The sequence below is a fragment of the Mauremys mutica genome, chromosome 7, assembly GCF_020497125.1.
Source record: "Mauremys mutica isolate MM-2020 ecotype Southern chromosome 7, ASM2049712v1, whole genome shotgun sequence".
NCBI classification, from domain to species: Eukaryota; Metazoa; Chordata; order Testudines; family Geoemydidae; genus Mauremys; species Mauremys mutica.
Window position 1 is genome coordinate 3,707,145 of NC_059078.1, and position 13,903 is coordinate 3,721,047.

At 41.5% G+C, this 13,903-nt stretch overlaps 1 protein-coding gene across 6 annotated transcripts in view; it reads right to left on the reverse strand.

The window, feature by feature from the left end:
• FHIT (fragile histidine triad diadenosine triphosphatase) overlaps window positions 1-13,903 on the reverse strand; it is a 1,025,256-nt gene that overhangs the window by 970,083 nt on the left and 41,270 nt on the right. The window contains exon 2 of one of the 6 annotated variants that reach the window (XM_045023388.1): window positions 12,080-12,128. The exons of the other annotated variants lie outside the window; for them this stretch is intronic. The gene's annotated coding sequence lies outside the window, so the exon portion shown is untranslated. The remainder of the gene's footprint in view (window positions 1-12,079; window positions 12,129-13,903) is intronic. 6 annotated transcript variants of the gene reach the window in all.

Sequence of the window (13,903 nt, forward strand, 5' to 3'; positions counted from 1 at the left end):
AGGTTGACTTCAAATAAAGGTTAAAGAAAATTATCCTGGAAATCTTATGGATGCTTTAAAGTGGCTGTTTACAAAAGAAACCAGTTAGAGGCAGTCCTTAGTGCAGTTTTCATTACACTAGTACATTATTTCTAATTTTTCTCTGGAAGCATTTGCCTTTTGAGAGAAACACACCCCTTGCTGTAGTGATTGGACTCCAGATAAAGATAAGCATGCACCTCCTCTGTTGTGGAATTCTAGCAATCACTTTATTAAAGGAAAGCCTAGAAACACATTAGGAACAATTAATTGGGAGGAAAAATTACTAGGAGATGCCCAACCAGTGACAAGGGCATTCAACTGATACAAAAGCAAATACTCAAAGAAACAGAACAATAGGCAAGTATTTTTCATTTCTTCACATATAATTGCTTTGCAATAGATCCACACTCCTTATCAACAAAACTGAGTCTCCAGAAGACCAGTAGGGCCCAGTGTGATCCTCTAGTCTGACCTCCTGCATAATACAGACCATGGGAAATTCCTGTTTGAACTAGTAAAAGCAGCAAAGAATCCTGTGGCACCTTATAGACTAACAGACGTTTTGCAGCATGAGTTTTCGTGGGTGAATACCCACTTCGTTGGATCCGACGAAGTGGGTATTCACCCACAAAAGTTCATGCTGCAAAACGTCTGTTAGTCTATAAGGTGCCACAGGATTCTTTGCTGCTTTTACAGATCCAGACTAACACGGCTACCCCTCTGATGTTTGAACTAGAGCATCTCTCTTAGAAAAACATTCAGTCGTGGTTTCCAGTGACAGAGAAGGAACCATAACCCTTGTTAATTGGCCTTGTTCCAATGGCCAATTATTTGTGCCTTAATTCCAATCTGAATTCGTATAGCTTCAACTCCCAGCCACTGGATCTGTAATACCTGCTAGCTTGAACAGCCCTCTGTTATCATATATTTATTTGTTCCATGTATAGATTCCTATAGACTATAATCAAGTCATGCCTTAACCGTCTCTCCATTAAGCTAAATAGATTGAGCTCCTTGAATCTTTCATTATAAGGCATATTTTCCAGTCCTTTAATCATTCTGATGGCTCTTTTCTGAACCCTCTCTAATTTTTCAACATCCATCCACCAGAACTGGACACAGAATTTCAGTAGCGATCACATCAGAGTCAAATATAGAGATAATATAACTTCCCTATTCCTACTCAAGATTCCCATTTATACATCTGGAACGGGATGCACTCACCTCTTGTGAGCGCCCCCTTGACTGAGTGCGCGCCTGCACACTCTCTCCCTCTAATTGTCCCTCCTCTGGAGACAATGTCTTCACCCTCCTGGGGCTTCCTGGCTACAGATCTCCAGCTGGGTCACTATAGTTCAGTTCCCCTCTCTAGGGTGCCTCACTGTCCAGGCCACCAAAATGCATATTGCTTGCCTGCACTTAGCTTACCAAGAGATCCAGATCACTCTGTATCAGTGACTTGTCCTCATTATTTACCACTCTTCTAATCTTTCTCATCTGCAAACTTTATCAGTTATGATTTTATGTTTTCTTCCAGCTCATTAATAAAAAAGGACCTATCCCTGTGGGACCTTACTGGAATTACATCCACTTGAGGATAATTCCCCTTTTACAATTACAGTTTGAGATCTATCAATTAGCCAGTTTCTGACACACTGAATGTGTTCCATTTTGATTATGTATCATCCTAGTTTCTTAATCAAAATGCCCAGTCTAATAGGGTTGAAAGGTTAGACTGCGTGATTATATTTTATTTTATTTTAGTAACCACTGACTTTTTGCCTATCACTTATAATCATTTAAAATCTATCTTTTGTAGTCAATAAACTTCTTTTACTGTTTTTCTTTACAAGTGAGTTTGCCTGAAGCATGTGGTAAATCTGCTCAGGTTTGCAAAGGCTGGTGTATATCTACTTTCCATGGATGAAGTGGTGAACCAATTTATAAATCTGCACTGCTCAGGATGAGCAATGCAATATGGTATATTCCTGAGATACAAGGCTGGAGCTGGGGGAATTTGGCTGTTGCCTTTCTCTGTGTGATTCATGAGTGGCTCTGGGAGCATTCATGCAATCCAGCTGGGAGTGGGGCTCCACATGCTGTTGAACTGAGTATTAACAGGGCCTAAAGGGTCTCGCTGCTTGTCACTAGCAAAGCATTGTGAGAGGCAGCCCAGGCCAGAGAGTTAAGGGGGCACAGCGGTCCCACAGTCCCAGGCTGCACCCCGGGGATCCCGTTACAGTCTCTTTGTGTCCTTTAGCTTTCCTTACTAATTTTCTACAATTCATAGCTTTATATATAATAAAGTTTTATATTATATATAAAGCTATGAATTGTAGAAAATTATATATATTTATAGTGCCTTACTTTCCCCCTCTAAGCCAAGTTAGTTTTTTTTTTTTTAACAAGTGTAGTCATTTTCCTTAATTGTCATTTTTTGGGCATCTAGTGAAAACATTCTTAAAAAGTTAACAATTATCATTAAAAAAAATGTTTCAATTCTTTCAGCTGACTTGGCTCATAATTGTTTTCAGCTTTGTTAAATTGGCCTTTTTAAAATCACCAAGCATGTTACTGATTTAGACTTTGTTTGCATACAACAAATATAATCAATTAATGATTACTTGTACCTAGGCTACCATAAATTTTTAGTTTTTGTCATCAATTCCTCTTTATCTGTCAAGATGAGGTCTAATATAAAATTCCTCTGTGTTAGATGAAACACTTTTGAGTTAGGAAATTGGCATCAATAATTTTTAGGAATTCCAAGGACAGTTTAATACTGGCAGCATGAGACCTCCAGCATATGTTACTCAGATTGAATTCCCCCACGATAACACAGCTTTTTGTCCCACACACATTACTCATAGACTCATAGACTTTAAGGTCAGAAGGGACCATTAGGATCATCTAGTCTGACCTCCTGCACAATGCAGGCCATACAATCTCACCCATCCACTTCTATAACAAACCCCTAACCTATGTCTGAGTTATTGAAGTCCTCAAATTGTGGTTTGAAGACCTCAAGCTGCAGAGAATCCTCCACCAAGTGATCCATGCCCCATGCTGCAGAGGAAGGCGAAAAACCTCCAGGGCCTCTGCCAATCTGCCCTGGAGGAAAATTCCTTCCCAGCCCCAAATATGGCGATCAGTTAAACCCTGAGCATGTGGGCAAGACTCACCAGCCAGCACCCAGGAAAGAATTCTCTGTAGTAACTCAGATCCCATCCCATCTAACATCCCATCACAGACCACTGGGCATACTTACCTGCTGATAATTTGGCAACTGATCTTTGATTAATTGCCAAAATTAGGCTATCCCATCATACCATCCCCTCCATAAACTTATCAAGCTTAGTCTTAAAGCCAGATATGTCTTTTGCCCCCACTACTCCCCTTGGAAGGCTGTTCCAGAACTTCACTCCTCTAAGGGTTAGAAACCTTCGTCTAATTTCAAGTCTAAACTTCCTAGTGTCCAGTTATATCCATTACAGATAGGACCTGGTCACCCTGTTCTCTGTTGTGATTTGGTGGTCTATAGCAGACACTAACTAGTACCTCATCTTGTGCTTTATCTGCTAGGCCACTGATCCATAAGCATTCAGAAACATTTGCTTCCAACTTGTCAGTGATTTTCATACAAATAACGTCTTTTTTTTTTTTAATACAAAGAGTGCAACACTCTTCCCTTTTTACCCACTTGATTCTTCCTGAATAGGTTATAACCATTATTTTAACATACCAATGATGCAAATCATCCCACCAGGTTTCAGTGATATCGACCAGACCAAATTTATCCTCATAAATGAGAAATTCCAAATACTCTTGTTTATTAACCAGGCTCCTCACATTTGTGTGCAGTCAATTCAAGAATTTCTTTACTGCAGGTCCCTTGGTGCTTTGATTAATTTTGTTCAACATCTCGATTTTGTTCTAAATGTGTGCTCATTTCCCCCCCTTTTCACCTTCCCCTTTTATTGTTAGTTAACACCCTCCTGACTAGTATAGCCAGCCTGTCCCCTAGCACACCAGTTCCCCTTCTACTGGGAAGGAGGCCATCCAAACTGCACCGCCCCTTCTGTCTTTCTTCACTCCCAGGATTCTGAGAAGTTTACTTGGACATTCTTCTCCTTCAGCATCATTCCAAATTCTCCAAAGTAGTCTATAATCTGTGAAATTTCCTGTAAAGCAGTGTCATTAGTGCCAATATGCATCATCATCTTTGCATGCCAATTTCAGATGCAGGTCCCATCTCAGTGTCACATCTCATGACTTGGAACCAGGAAGACATCACACCATCTATCGTCTGTCTGCAGAACTTCCTCTCCATTCTTCTGAGTACAGAATCTTAAGGATCATCCGTCTTCCTTGGATGGGTAGAAATTTCTTTGAGGACATGCCTGATTATCTTCCAGGTTGAGCTGAGTAGCCGTCCACAGAAATGGCCTATATAACTCTCCATTCCATTCAACCAGCTGGATCTTCAGATATATTTTTTAGACTTTTCATGCGGAGAACATGATAATGATTGAATACTTCTAGCTGTGTGAAATTCCTTCTGGTCCTCTACTATCCGGTGGTTACACCATGCCCATTCCCTTCTACCTCCAGCCATGGAGAAAGTCAACTGCTCCTCTTGCCTCTGAGGGTTACAAATTGCCAAACCTTCCCTCTGGTTTCCACTCTCCCCAGTTCTGTGGTGGCCAATTCCTTTCTTTCTAATCTGATACTTCCCAAATATGGTGTCCAAGATCTCTTCAGCCACTCTGATGATGTGTAGAGTCCGCATTTGTCCTTCCAAATCACAAATCTTTTCTTCCAGAACATCCACCAGCATGGACTTCCTACAGAGGAAATGGCTTCCAGCAAGAAAGAAAACATTGCACCTCTGCTGCAGGTCACAACCACTCATCTATCGTTGGTTACAATATTGAGTGTAGAACTGTACCTAGAAAGAAAGCATCTCACAACTCCTTCTGAAAATCCTCCTTGCTGCTCCTGTTAACCTCAGGAATTCATCTGACAACTGACTTATATACTAAGTCTCACTGCTTAGCTCCAAGCACGAGTCTACAACTGTCATAGGTCTCACCCCCACTCTGAACTTTAGGGTACAGATGTGGGGACCTGCATGGACACTTCTAAGCTTAATTACCAGCTTAGATCTGGTATCGCTGCCACCATCCAGAATTCTCAGTGTCTGGATCACTCCCTTTCCCCCGCAAAACCTTCCCCTCCCTGGGTCGCCTTGAGAAACTCCTTCACCAAGTCCCTGGTAAGTCCAGATCCAATCCCTTGGATCTTAACACAAGGAGAATTTAACCATCCCCCTTTCTTTCCCCCACCAATTCCTGGTGGATCCAGATCCAACCCCCTTGGATCTAAAAACAAGGAAAAAATCCATCAGGTATTTAAAAAGAAGGCTTTTAATTAAAGAAAAGAAAGGTAAAAGAGAACCCTCTGGGAGAGATTAGCATACCAGCTACTCTCACAGACGACAGATTCAAAACACAGGGGATGTTCCCCTGGGCAAAAACTTTAATACACACAAGAATACCCAAATTTGATAATTCCCTTAATGGTACCAAGACAAGTTACAAAGAAAATAAACATAACCCTATTTATTCCTTTTTAAAACTTACTACTCTGATAAGAGGCTGGTTCCTTGATCTTTTTTACTCCGGCTGAAACTGAAAAACTAAACAAAGGAAAACTTCCCTCCTTCCTTTTGAAACATCTTGTTCCCCATTGGGTCCTCTGGTCAGGTGTCAGCTAGGGTAGGTGAACTTCTTAACCCTTTACAGGTAAAAGAGGCATTAACCCTTAACTATCTGTTTATGACAGCAACATATAAAAATACATTAATATAGTCTGGAAAGTAGATAAGGTGACACACACCTCGGTAGCAAAATGGGGGGGGACTATTTCTTTAAAGGGACTGAGAAATAAAACAGCTGAAGATCAAATAAGTGCTTAAAATACAAATCCCAAAGTAAAACAGATCCTGAAAACTAAAGGGGGAAATTAATCCACTGGACCAGGGATAAAATGTACCATTATTCGGAGAGAGGCAAAGCAACATGGTATAATGAAAACAATGTACTATCCTGGAATTCAGGAACTGGTGTGAACAAAAAGTTTGAGAGTCTATGTGCAGGAATGAAGGGGAGGTGAGATGAACTGGCAAATTAATTCATGTCCTTCACAGGGCATAGTCCTCACCCTCACCCAGGATAGTATGTTGAAACATCAAAGGTATTTCTGTATCAATGTGCCCTGTTGGCACCAATATCTTTGATTTATCTGACTGCTCTTAGGGGGATCAAAGTACAGCTTCAGGATCCATCTTATTAGATATCATCCAAGTTGCCCAACACTGATGCAGTCCTGACACACAGTTGAGACCCTCTGGTTCACTGGCAGGTTTTGTGTTATCTTCACATGTGACTTCCTTCTGGAAATAATGACTGACTAGGAGCGCTTCCAGAAACTCATTCATCTTCGAACCTGACAGTCCATGGCCACATCTTGCATAGATCCCACAACCCAGCCAGCCATGATCTACACCATGGTCTTACAAAATAGCAGTCACCTATTCATAATAGACTTTGTATGAGTGTACTCGGAGAAAGCACTTTTGATATTGTTTAATAGAAGTGCTGTAAAAATGCAAAGTCACATGAACACTTATTTAACAATCAATATTTATTTGCGGCAAACCAAGTGCATGAAGGGCTTAAATTAACACACAAAGTACAGAAAGTACACAATATATAGCATTTGTGATTAAGGTATTTCTTTTGAGGAACATTTCTTACAATACCTGCAGATCTCAAACAAGTGTTGTGAGGCTTATTCAATAAGCATGTAATGTGCTTGGGATCCTAAGATGGACAGGACTATATTATCACTACTGCATTATGGCTTTGAAACAATTTACTTTACATGTCGGTATGAAAAATCCCAAACCAAATTTCACTCCTTTAACTTGCCTGATAAACAAGAGGTACTGGAAAGATCAAAAGAAATTGGAATCAATAGATTTGAAACATTGAAAAATTCCTCTCACCAGTATCACTGTGGCTCCACTGCATTTGTCATCTGAATGGCAATGTTCTGAGGAAGCAAAATAACTTAATATGGAGCTTCCATTAGCCTTTAGGGCATTGGCTAGTCCTGGAATATTTTATTTATACCTGGAAAGGTACTGAAACAAATTTTAAACAATCAATTTGTAAGCACATAGAGGATAGGGATATAAGGAATAGTCAAGAACAAATCAGGCCGAACCAACTTAATTTTCTTTTTGGACAGGATTACTGGATTAGTGGATAGCGGGGAAGTAGTCAACATGATATATCTTGAATTTTAGTGAGACTTTTGACATGGTCCCACATGACATTCTGATAAGCAAACTAGGGAAATGCAGTCTAGATTAAATTAGTATTAGATGGGTGCATAACTGGCTGAAAAACCATACTCAGAGGAGTAGTTATCAATAAAGCAAAGATTCTGTCATGGGTATTTTTAGTAAAAGTCATGGACAGGTCATGGGCAATAAACAAAAATTCACAGAAGCCCTTGACCTGTCCCTGACTTTTACTAAAAATACCCTGAGTGGGAGAGGGGGGACAAACAGAACACTGCCGAGACGTGCAGCTGCTCCAGCCCTGCCACTGCTCCCGCAGCAGGGGCTGTCTGCTGCTGTTCTAGTCTCAGGGGGCTGAGCCACTGCTCCAGTGAGCCAGGGACCGCTGCTGCAGTGGCCTCAGGGCTGGCCACCAGTCAGCTGTTCCTACAGCTCCAGGGCTGGCCACAGGTCAGTTGTTCCAGCAGCCACTGCTCCAGCAGTCCTGAGGCTGACAGCTACTCCAGCCCTGCCCCAGAAGAAGTCACAGAGGTCTCCAAAACTCATGGAATCCATGACCTCTGTGACAGAATTGTAGCCTTAGCTATCAATAGTTCCCTGTCAAACTGGGAGAAAGTATCTAGTCGGGTCCTGCAGAGGTCAGCCCCGGGTCTTGTACTATTCAACATTTTAATTCATGATTTTGATAATGGAGTAGAGAGTAAACTTATAACATTTGTGGCTGAAAGGGGTTGAAAGCACTTTGATGGACAGGATTAAGATTTAAAATTATCTTGACAAATTGGAGAATTGGTCTGGAATCAACAAGATGAAATTCAATAAAGACAAGTGCTACACTTCTAGGAAGGAAAAAATCAAATGCACAACTACAAAATGGGGAATAACTGTCTAAGTAGTAGTAATGCTGAAAAAGGGATCTGGGGGAGTATAGTGGATCACAATTTCTGTAGAAACCAACAACGTGATGTAATTGCAAAAAAGTCTAATATCATTAGAGGACGTATTAACAGGAGTGTTGCATGTAAGACATGGGAGGTAACAGTCCCACTCTGCTCAGCACTGGTGAGGCCTCAGTTCGAGTACTGTATCAAGTTCTGGGCACCATGCTTTTGGAAAGATGTGGACAAACTGGAAAGAGTCCAGAAGAGAGCAACAAAAATGACATCTATGTAGAAAGGTTAAAAAACTAGACATGTTTAGTCTTGAGAAAAGAAGACTAAGGGGAGGACCTGATAAAAGTCTATAATAGCCCTCAATGTTTTTGACAAGAGGACAGTGATCAATTGTTTTCCATGTGCACTGAAGGTAGGACAAGAAGGAGTCAGCTTAATCTGCAGCCAGAGAGATTCATGTTAGATATTAGGAAAAACTTTCTAACTGTAAGAGCAGTTAAGTACTGGAATAGGTTTCCAAGGAAGGTTGTGGAATCCCCATCACTGGAGGGTTTCAAGAAACAGTTAGACAAACACTGACAGAAATGGTCTAGGTTTACTTGTTCCTGCCTCAGCACAGGGGCATGGACTAGATGACCTTTCCAGCCCTACTTTCCTATGATTTACATCATCAGTAGATAGATAGTTTCCTGGGTTATGGCAGAAGTCACCAGGGGATGCTTCATTAGGCGGAAGGGCCCTAAGCAGACATGAGGAAAGGCTTGGTGGCTCACACTTGGGCTCAACCAGAACTTTCTTTCTCCTACCAAAAACCTTTCTTCCTACCAGCTCATCCTCCAAGAAGCAGAAAAACCTTAGCAGCTCAGGAATATAGTAGCAACTGAGGGCATGGTCTGCCTGGCACACAGGACAGACCAGCTCTGTGGTGAAGAGTCAGCTGTGGATCAGGATGAGGATACTGGGAAGATCTAGAGGCATAGAAATAATTGAGAAGGAAAGAGAGAGAGAGAGATGGATAAAGATGGACTTGAGAAGTTAATTTATCTCGAGTCCTCATCTTACAACCCTAAAGACAAGTATACGAAGGGTTAAAGCACAGCTGTTTGGTTCAGAGGTTGCTTATCACTTGTGATACAGCAGCTGCTGCCAAGGTAACTATAGACAGCATTTGCTTAACAAACAGAAGATTAAGCAGGTGCAAGCAGCTATAAGCCCATAAATTGCAGCTGACACATATAAATAAGAACAGATTTTTTTCTCCCCTAAAAAGTTTTCCTTTTTAAAACACTTATCCACCACATAAATATTTGTTCCAATTTTTTTGGCTTTATTCTACCTATAAACCTACCTGAACTACATATATAAACATTAAATATTTGTTCCAATTTTTTTGGCTTTATTCTACCTACCTATTCTACCTGAACTACACATATAAACATTAAAAATCAATTTACCATGTCATAAAATGTAAACATGCTCAGAAAAAAAAAATTCACTCACATATTATATCATAACATACATTCATTTCTTCTATATTATACAACTCTGTTATTTCCCAAACGTTTTAATAGTTGATCACAATGGTTTACAATTGATGACACTGCAAGACAATAATAATTTAAATCTCACTGCATAATGTGACCGTCTTGAATTTCTTAGTCTGCCTTTTATGTTGCAGGCTGCTTTATTTACTCCTGAGGACATTCTGCACCAAAAAATTAAAAATTCTGCACATAATATTTTAAAATTCTGCAAGTTTTATTTATCAAATAAATGTGGAGGCTCCAGCCTGGCAGTGGGGAACACAGGCCACTGGTTGCACAGAGGTGGGAGATCACTGTGCAGCTCCCCCCGGGACATGGACTCAGCAGTGAGGCTGCACCCAACCCTGACAGCGCAAGGACCAGGCCTGCCCCAGAAACACTCCAGAGCCCTGCCCCTCTGTGCCAGGTGCACCAGGTGTGGGCAGGCAGGCCCAGCAAGGCAGGATCCAAATGTGGAGGGGCTTAGTGTGGGGGGATCCAGATGTGGGTTGAGAGGGTTCTGTGTGGGGCAATCTGGATGCAGGTGGCTCAGTGGAGGATCCGGGGGGGGGTGTGTTTCTGGATGCACAGGGGCTTGTTGAGGGGTTCTAGGTGCAATGGTAATGGGACTCTGCAAGAGGGTCCACGTTAAAGTGGTTGGTGCTCAGCAGGGAGGCTCTGAGTGTGGAGGGGTAGAGCCCAACATGGGTTCGGGATGGGGGCTCAGTGGGAGATCAAGATGCTGGAGGAGTGGGGCTCAGTGGGATAGGGATCCAGGTGCAGCTGGTTGGAGCTCAGTGAGGTGTGGATCCTGGTGCGGGTGGCTCACCGGCGTGGTCCTGGTGCATGGGAGTGGGGCTCATGGCTGGGGGCGGTTCTGAGTGCAGGGGGGGGTGAGGCTTGGCGTGAGGGACTGGGTGTGATGGGGGTCTGGATGCACGAGGGTTGGACGGATGGGAGAGCATCTCCCTGTTCAAGGATCCTCCCCCTGCAGCTGAAGAGCAATGGGTGCACGAAGCGTGGGCGGGGGGACGGAGTTTGTAGAGCTTCCTACAGCTGGGGGAGAAATCTGCAGGTGGGTCTGACCCAGCCCTGGATGCCATGTAGGGGAAGAGGAAGTCATGTCCTCCCCAGCTCCAATGAGCAGGTAAGCCCAGCACAGGGTAGGAGCCACCAGCTGGGTCTTCCCCATTCCTGCCCTCTCCCCCATAGTGATTTATCTGTCTGCTGTCTGCCCTAGGAACCCAAAACATATTGCTGCGCAGGGATGCATGACTGCTCTTGTGGCTTCTCTTTGCTTCCCTGTCAGAAAGTAATTTTTTCCTGCGGGGAAGCAAAGAACTCTTCAGGGGACATAAATTCTGCACGTGTGCAGTGGCGCAGAATTCCCCAGGAATATTTATTATCACAGTTCTTAACATTAGCTCTTATGAAATTGACAGCAGAAAAATCTCAAAATTAAAAAATAACTTGTTGAAACCAAATACAAGCTTATAGGCTATTTTAACCTATTCAGTGAAGCCACTTGATGAAAGCGATCCCTGTCACAGCCCACAATTTATCATCCAATTTCTTTTCTGCATGAACTATTTCCAGTTTAAGTATGAATAAAAGAGCAATTAAGTTGCACATTTATAAATACACCTACCAATAGGAGTAACATTTTCTTCAAAGAAAAGACAAAAGCTATTGAAAAACTGCAAACAAAGCTAACTATTGTTCTCTATTACTTCAAATTCAGGTTTTTATCCATTTAAAGCCCAGTGACAAAGTCAGAAGAACTTTGCAGCAGTCGAAGTCTGTCCGATAATTTCCATCTTTTTGAAGAGTTGCCTGCTGCATACTATTGCACAACTATCACAATAAATTTAACACAACCAGATTAAAATGCCACTCTGCATTCTGTTTTAAATGTTTGATTTTGCCAGCTGGCTTTACTGAGCTACTGACCAGAAGCAATACCAGTGTTGTTTTTTTTTAAATCACGCCTACCATTAATCATAGTGAACAGAGCTACACTGGAATATCTTAACCAATGTGAACAAAGCATAAGTCAGCAATCATGCTCTAAGATACGGCCATCCTCAGCACATCAACTTGTTTCTTTACACTTCCCCTCTAAAAATTGCTCCGCATTTTTGTATGATGGGACAACTAAGTGGTTAAAGAAGTTGTTCTGTCAGCTATATCTTTAAATGCTTAAATCCCTGAATAAGAGAAAAATCAATGTTGTAAGGCAATGTTTGTCAATGCAATGTAATAAATACACTTACCTTTACAGACTATTCTCAATGGATTTCACTTCTTTGCTGTACTTCAAAGCTACAAAGGGATAAAAAATAAAGCATTGACCTGCCTGCCAGTGAAGAAAGAATGTTTGGTGTATACATTAGTAACCATGTTTTACTTATATCACAGAAAGAGTCGCTGGAGAAACCTCTGATAAAAAGTTCTCACTACTATTTCATAGGCAAAATTCTGGCTGCCAATAGCATATAGGCATATAGCAGAAAGCTTGCAGAGAGAGGGGGAGCCCAGGGCAAAAGTGTTCTGTCCAATTTTGGCTTCCTCCAAAATCCACAAGACGCTGCGCCACGCACTTGCTGGAGGGGCACTACTGAGCATAGCCTAAAGATCAGCTGGCATGATACACATGTGATGCACAAAAGTGGAACTACAATGCCTGCTCTGGCAATAAAAATCACTCCCCTTGTATGGGGAACAAGGAATATCACCAGTTCATATGCTGCTTTTGCAGCACTGGTATGTGGTTCTTTTGCAACCTATTTTGCAAGAACACCATAAATATAAGAATTAGAAGTGAGTAAACCTCCACCATTGTAATGGGAAATTTAATATACAGTTCTTTCAGCTTTCATCTTGAATGATAGAATACCTGGCAAAATGTTAGTTGCATAAGGGAAAACTGAAAAGGTTAAAACTGAATTTTAAATAATTTGTTAATTTCATTCCATGTATTACCTTCCTGTTCGACTCCCATATCCCTGTTAGGATTTAGAAATGTTTCCAAAAGCTGCAATGCCTAACTTTTATTACACATCTGCAACTTTCACTCCATGCATCTGAAAGAAGTGAGGTTTTTTACCCACGAAAGCTTATGCCCAAATAAATCTGTTAGTCTTTAAGGTGCCACCAGACTCCTTGTTGTTTTTATTACACAAGACTCCCTCAATACTTTATTTTTTCTAATCACATTTTTGGCTAACAAAGCAGCCATGGCTAATCTCCTCAACTAGAAGGAAGGATCCCTTAGGGCTGGAGAGTCTACAAAAGGGAACTGCACAAAGATGTTATCTGATATCCCACATGGTACAAACCTACTCAGGTTTAGGTCCTTCTGGATACCGCAGGGGAAAACCCACGTGGGGTCATGAAATCTGAGGGTTGAGCAGCAGGGTGATGTTTCAAGTCAAACCTGCACTTACCTAAATACCCCCCATCCTACTGGCTTATATAGATAAAAAAGACTATCCTGCAACCAGAAGAAAAAAATCAGACAGAAGTATTTCAGTTTCTCGTGTCAGACAAAGATTCACGGTGAGGAAGATGTGCCAGATAACACACTGAGCTGTCCATCCTCAAATTGGCACAGCGGTTTAACACCAAAACCACTCAAATCTCCACTCAGATATGCAGATGTAATACCCACTGAATTAATTAGTATTAAGGCTTTGGTTAGACCGATATTGGGATACTACGTACAGCTCTGGCATCCATATTTTTAAAAGGATGTTGAAAAACTGGAAAGGTTGAAGAGACAAAAATATTCAAGGTCTGCAGAAAATGCAGTAGAGTGGAACACCTAAAGGGCCCAATCTGTTTAGTTTATCAAGATGACTGAAAGATTATTTGATTTCAGTGTATATGTATCTCCACTGAAAGAAAATACCAGGTACTAAAGGGCTCTTTAATGGAAAAAGGCATAACAAGAATCAATCAACTGAAGTCAAAACCAGATTAATTCAAATTAGAAAATAGGCACAAATTTATAACAGTGAGGGGTGATCAACCATTGGAACAAACTACCAAAGGCAGTGGTAGATATTCCATCTCCTGATGTCTGCAAACAAGACTGG